Here is a 7,055-nt window from a genome sequence, read left to right as displayed (position 1 = left end):
CAGTTTTTAGGGCACTACATTGCAGTTTACCAAACCCTTGCTAACCTGAGCTGGTATCTTCTCCTACGTTCCTCTTACTGTTTTTGTCCATAGGTAATTCTATATCTCACAAAACATACAAAGAAGACTGAAGCACCTGCCTGTAATTATTTTTCTCTTTTAAGCAGTACCAGTAATGTGCCAGTAGTAAGCAGCTCTTCGGATAAGTGTGTGTTTCCAGTTGTTTGCTCATGACATCCTCTGATCTTCTAACAGCTTTCTTTACAAGACAGGTTGAAGTTGTGCTCATGTTAACCAGCCCTTGACCTCACATGGCAAATATCCCAGGGGTTCCTGTTGACTAGCCAGCGCGTGAGAGAGGGGAAACAGATTTTCTTGGTGAGCCTGTGCTTCTCTTTTCCTGCTGGTATTTGTAGTGCTAGCCAGCCTGTGAGACATCTTTTCCATCCACTGCAAAGCTGTGGCCGTGTCTCCTTGGAAGATGCAGTTTGACCATTGGAATTACACCAGTGAAATTCAAGGAAATAAAACCCATCAACAGCAAATCTGTCAGTGTGTGTGAATGAAGTGACACAGGGGAAGGCATTACTGTAAATGTGCCCTAATTCTGAGAAGTTTATTCATCTGTACAGTTGAACATTTTTTAGAAAGCCCACAGAAATACCTTAGAGTGATACCAAGGGGGATTTACTCCTTCAGAATTTTTACATGGAAGTTGTATGTCACCGTGATGGACCTCCTGTGCCTGATGTGGGACTCTAAGAGAGATTTTATTTACAGAGGGTCAGATATACTGTGCATACCTCGTTTTAAAATGGCCTGGTTGCATGCATCAAGTTGCATGTAATAGGCTATTTTTAAAATAGTAGGTGGTAAGAGGAGACAGCTTTCTTCCATCTGGTTAATGGCTGTTTAATTTTCATTCCTGATTGCAGAGATACTCACTTGATGGTTGTGTGTCTGAGCAGGACCTGAGTCTTTAACTGGTGGCCTCGTTAGATTGTAAGCCTGTTCTTTTGGTGTGATAGTTTGCTGCCAAATTAGCTAGAGGAAGCTGGTGACTTTGATTCACATGTTTGGAATCCTGTACTTTAGAAGCTACAAAATATCCCATTCAAGTACAAGCAGTGAGCATTTTCCCTTAGCTCACCACTGCTTTATCTGAATAAACTGAATTTGGATCATGGAGGATTAGAGGAGAAGAAACCATAGGGTGAACTAGACATGAGTCTTCGTAAGAAAGAAGGAAGATGTACCCTTGTGTCAGTTCAGAGCTGAAGAAAAAGAAGCAGCAGTAATTGATCCAAGAGTGAACAGCAGTTGGTCTGAGAGCACACACAGCCGTGTGCCCCACATGGAGACAACATGAACAGTGCTTGCTTAGGAATCAGAAAATGCTCCACAACCTGGATAAGGAGAATCTTCACGGAGAGAATTCATTGTGAGACAAAACACAGTGCTGGATGTGGGCGGAACCTGCCTTGACCAAGTACAGTGCCAGGCTGTGGCACACCCAGGAGGAGTCACACTGTGTCAGGGCTTGGCACGGACCATGACCCCAGCAGCAACAGCTGTTACCAGAGCCTGTCTAGTCTGTGTGACAGGTGAATCTCTGCATAGCAGAGGGCTGACAAGTGAGCCTGTGCATGGCAGGGGTGTTCCTCAGTGAGGGCTCAGGAGGCAAGAACAGGCCCATTAATATGTGTGACTATGTGGATGGAATCAGAAGCTCTATGTGCTTTGCTCAAGTTTACATTTTTGAACCTTTATCTAAGGTTGAAATAATGTGATATGGTTAAATTGGAATGTTGGGAAGTAAGGAGAAACTATGGCTCAGTGTTTCCTGTGAGGAGCATTGTTTAACAGTGTGAGTAGAAGGGTTGTGCGTGGTGCGGTGGAGTCTGGGTATCTGTGAGTCCTGCTGCTTCCATTTTCTGACCCTCTCTTAACTAGGCATCTTCACTGCTTGTTATCTTTATTTATTCCCTTGTAAACATCAAGGAGATTTCCTCCTAGGCCCATGCAGCTCCCAGGCCAGTCACTGTGGCGGATGTCTGTTGGGTGCTGCTGTTCCCAGTTTGTGAGTGCAGTGTATTTCTGATGGGCAGCTGTGTTCTTGCCCAGGTTTAACAAGCATCAGAAAGTGATTGTCATCTTCCAAAATAACAGCTGCAGAGGCTGTTGGTGTGCTGTGCTTGACTTCTCTGTGGTCAAGCAATTGTGTATCTTCCTTTACAGGAAACTGAAAAAACCCAACCCCCTGGTTTTTGTTGTTTTTTCCTTCTGGTAATTTTCTCCAGGTTGTGTCTCTGTACTAGTTGGCTGAAATGGCAGCTGTGTTAGGGTATTGAGTTTGTTTCCTTCTCTTTAAAGTCTCCTAAGAAACTTCTGATGGAAAAATACAAGAGGAAATGCATTGCCTAACAGAAACAAACTTAAAAAAAACACCCTAGGAAGCCTAACTACACTGTTTCATATCAGCAACATGGCAAGATCACACCTTTAGCAAATGGACTCAAGAGTTCTTGTCTTGAAGAATGTGCAACCTAGTTAAGCTGAAAACAAGGCCAAAGACACTTCAAATCTGGCAGAAAGGAGGTTTGGCAGAGATCTGAAGGAAGGATGTTAGTCACTGGATTTAAAAGGAGCTGCTGATTTCAGGTCTGCAAAAACAAGTTGAAGACTGACTTAAGTGCAGGAGGAAGAAACTGGAGAAGAGTAATGCCTTGAGATTTAGCAAAAATCTTGTGGCCTGCAGGAATTGTTAAGCTGTGTTCTAAATCTGAATCCTGTGATTGTTTCAAGGAGAACAGACCAAACCAAAAATGCTGAACTTTCCTGAGTTTCTCCATTCCGGCTCAGCTGTGACCTGGCATGCCATTTCATCCCTGAAAGTAGATTGTTGGCTTGGCTTTTAGCATTGGTGTTTTTCTTCTTTCATTCTGTGTTGTGTTTGCAGCTGTCTCTTCATAGTGGCTAAACCAGCATGGCAAGGGAACCCTGTTGTTGTTCATGGATCTGGGAGTGCAGGCAGGGGCTGTGGGCAGAGTCAGTGGGAAAAGCAGCCACTGCTGTGTGCTGTGGACAGTGGTTCAGCTTCACCTGTTCCACTGCAGAGCCTTTGTTTTAAAAGTGAAAGAGATTCTTCTTGGGGCTGATAGCACCAACCTGGTACCTTGAGCAGCTGATTACTCAGAGTTCAGAAGAAGAATGTGCCAAGGAAGGAGTTAACTGTTGTACAGCCTCGTGGTAAACACATGGGAGGGTATTTCCATAGGCAGTGGAAGAACAGTGCTGGATGTGCCTTCAGCCACTTAGCTTTGCCAGGAATGGGGACTGTGGTACCATGTAAGGAAAACAAAATCACCCTCTACCAGGAGTTGGGAAGCTCTCAAAGCAGCTGCATATTTTTTAAGATTTTGAGCTCAGGCTGAAGCTCTTAAACAATTTATGGTGAAGTCCAAAAGAATAGTTTGGCCTGGGAAAGGCAATGGAATGGAAACCTCTGATCAGATTTCTGCTGGAGATTTGTTTGGGTTTTTGAGAGCTTGGGGAAATCTTCACATCTGCAATGGGAATTTCACAGCTATTCCCTGGTCCTGGATCAGCTCCAGCTGCAGTGGAAGTAGCTGGGTCCTTGGCATTTATATATGCTTGCTGTCGTCTCAATCACTGTCACTCCTCTAATGCAAACAGTCTTGCATAATGTCCCTTAAAATATTGGACACCTTTGGCAATTTGCTGTATCCCAGTGCTCCTCTTGCTCCTGCTGAGCAGCTGGTAGGGGGGACAGAGCTGTTTGGGAAGCATCCTCATGGTGTGTGCTCTTTTGTAGAACAGTTGCAGCCCTGCAGGATGGTGAATGGGAGGAGGTTATAAAGCAGCTTGGTGGTTGCAAGGGCAAAGCTCTTTATGCCTGGTCAGCTTGTGTCTTGTCATTTTCTCCAAAGTAGGTGGATATTTTAATGTTTTATTTGTAAATATTTAATATGTAGAATATATCAAAGAGAGGTTGTAAAGGATGGAGTCGGGAGACTTCGCTTCTTGCTTCGATACTGGCACAGGTTGCCCAGGGAAGTGGTGGCTGCCCCAACCCTGGTGGTGTTCAAGGCCAGTCTGGATGGGACCTTGAGCATCCAGGTCTGGTGGGGAGGTGTCCCTGCCCATGACAGAGGGTTGGAACTAGATAATCTGTAAGGTCCATTCCAACCTCTAAAATTCTGTGGTTCTATGATGTCTGATCTTGCAGCTGTGACCCATGTGCTTACGCAGAGGTTGTTCTTGCAGAGGGGGATGTTGGGCATCCCTTGAATTTTCCACAGGGAGACACTCTGCTCGGGAAACATCCCAGGTCTTGAATATGTGACAATAGGCAACTGGAGCTGGATATTTGCTGGATTTGTGGAAATGCACTTACTGTTTCTTGAGGTGGTGGTAGCAGTGTGAGCAGTTACTCTCTGGCAAACTTTTAGAGCTGAGGAGCCTGTTGGTTTATTTGGTGTTTGAGCATAGGCAGTGAAGGTCTCTGACCAGCAGCTGCTGTACTAGCTGCCTGATCCCTTGGCAGTGGGTGCCTCAGGGTCCAAGGGTGCTCTTGTAAGCAGGACAGAATTAAAAATGAGCCCTCCTCCCCAAGACTAAAAAATGATTAAAAAAAAGGCATTTTGCTGATTGTGGATGATTATAATGCAGCTGCTCGACAGTGACATCCCAGCCATGGAAAAATAACAGTGCTTCTTTGAGCTGTTTTCCAGTCTGTGCAGCATATTAAAACCCTTCATGCACAGCTGGCACATTTAACTTTGATTATGTTGTTGAAGTGACTGATCTGAGAGCAGCCTGGATCCCAGTTGCTTGCAGAATTTGAAAATAAGGTTGTTCCAATTCATCTGCAGTTGGTTATTTTGGAAGAGAGACAGACTATCTCGAGTACTTTTAGGGCTGCTAATTAAAGTCTTGTGGCTCTCCTCTGAGAGAGTCTTTAAAGATGGATGGAGGGGACTTACCCAAGGTCATATAGTGTGTCACTGGCAAAGATGATTATAAAATCTGTGCCCTAATTTGGTCTTTTACACTTGCATTATTTCTTTGGTGTGGTCAGTCCCACTACAAACCAGCACACTGACTGCTGGGCTCTTGTGTGTGTCTGTGGGCACCTTCCTGCATTCCTCCCTGTGCTCTCCCACCTGCCAGTTTGGGTCTGGCACGGGACCAGCCTGGGTCTGGCACAGGAGCAGTGTGGAGTGGGGACAGGATAGGCTCCCTACAGCTTCCACACAGAGGTGGCTGAAGTGGTGCCTTTTGCTGGGGCTGGAAAAAAGCAGGAGCTTGGAAAGAGGGTAATAGGAGGGCTGCAGAGAAACTGCCCAAGCCTGTAGGCAGTTGTGGTGGTACTGCCTGTTTTTCAAAGTCGAGTTCTGGCTTCTGTTTGACCCAAGCTGCTCTGGTGCCTTTCCTTTCTGAGCTATGTAAACCCGTGTTTTGAAATTCCACTGGCATCCCTGGATTCAGGGCTCCTCCCTCTGCATGCAAGGAGCAGACAGAGCTTAGAGCTGCTATTCAAAATGATCGTTAGTGGAGAAGGAGACGGTGAGGACACGGGAGCTCTGGAAGAAACTGTTTTAAGTGTATCACATCCATCAAATCCTCCCTGAGGAGCACTGTCAGAGAACGGGAACAGCAGTGTGCAGTGGCAGCGTTGGGATCGCTGGGATGTGGGCAGGACTTGCCGGGGCTCAGTGTGCTGGCGAGGGATGTGGGGAAGGATCTCACCCAGCTGCTGCCAGGTGAAACAGGGTCAAACCAACTCCTGGGAACTGTCTGAATTCCCTGCAGGAGAGGCAGTTACTGATGACTCATGGCCCAGGCTCTGATGGGAAAGGGTTGCTGCATAATAGGTTGAGTGATGCCTTTTCCCAGACGTGATGGCTTTTTTTCACACAAGAGGACCCTGAGGATGGGGCAGCTAAAAGCTGGTTTTTGTCTGGGTTGCAGGTGGCCAAACCGTGTGTTCCTGTGGGTGTAAGCAGAGCAAGCTCTCCTTACCTTGCACCCCTGGACTTGGTGTGCCCACTCTGTTCAGGCCAGAAGGGGTTGTGAAAGCAAGGAATTTAAAGGGACAGCTCTTGTCATGTGAGGAAGGCAGTGACAGGGTGCAAATGCTAATGAAAGCCTTTCCTGTGCATCCTTGGGCACAGACACGCAGGTGTGGAGCTCCTCAGAAGGGTAAAACTGCACCAAGACTGTCTGGGAGGTCAGTGTGTGTGCCCAGTGTGAGGCTGGTGGTGCCTCGTGAGTGAGGTGTCGTGGTCTGTGCTGATGGGCTCTGCTCTCTGGAACTGATCTGACATGACTCACCCCTTACTTCAGTGCTCCTGTTTTAACTTGCTCTCTAGCTGATCTGTGTGGAGCGTCCTGTTGCTCTGCTCCCTGGGACATGATGGGGCTGAGCCTCACTTCTGTCCTCTTCAAGCTTGGCAGTTGCTGCCTGAGTGCAAGAAGCAGCAGCAGCAGAGAGGAGAGTGCCTTGCAGACCTCCCCTGTCCAGTGCTCACATCTTGCCCTGCTGGGAGATGTCTCAGCCTGACCATTCTGGGGGTTGTCCTCCCTGGCCAGCCCAGGGCAGCAGTGTGGCTGCTCCTGGCCACCAGCATGGCCCACCAGCAGACCTGGGTTTGCTAACCTGCCCTGCTGCACCCTGTGGGATATGTGTGTCCCTCTCATGGGAGACAAACATGGGTCTTGCTCTGCTGTGGCTTTTCCTTTGTGACCTGAAGCTGCTGTACTCACACAGGTACTGAAGGAGCAGCTGCTCCTGCTTCAGAGTGGTGGTAGTGACCTTGACACTGAAATGGCACTGCTCTTACCAAGGTCCCTTAGCAGAGGTCTGTGTGTGACAGGAGGCTGCAAGTCAGAACAGCTTGGTGGTCTTGGGGCAGGAGGGGACATTCTTTGGCCCCTTCTTTCCCCTCCATGTGCTTTGTGTTGTGTCAGGAATGTGGTGCCTTACTGTCGAGTTGTCCAGGCCTGTGGGTGCCTTGGAGGCTCTGGTAGTG

This window comes from Acanthisitta chloris, unplaced genomic scaffold (assembly GCF_000695815.1).
Source record: "Acanthisitta chloris isolate BGI_N310 unplaced genomic scaffold, ASM69581v1 scaffold30494, whole genome shotgun sequence".
NCBI lineage: Eukaryota > Metazoa > Chordata > Aves > Passeriformes > Acanthisittidae > Acanthisitta > Acanthisitta chloris.
The sequence above is the reverse complement of the archived record's forward strand: the minus strand, read 5'-3'. Positions refer to the sequence as shown.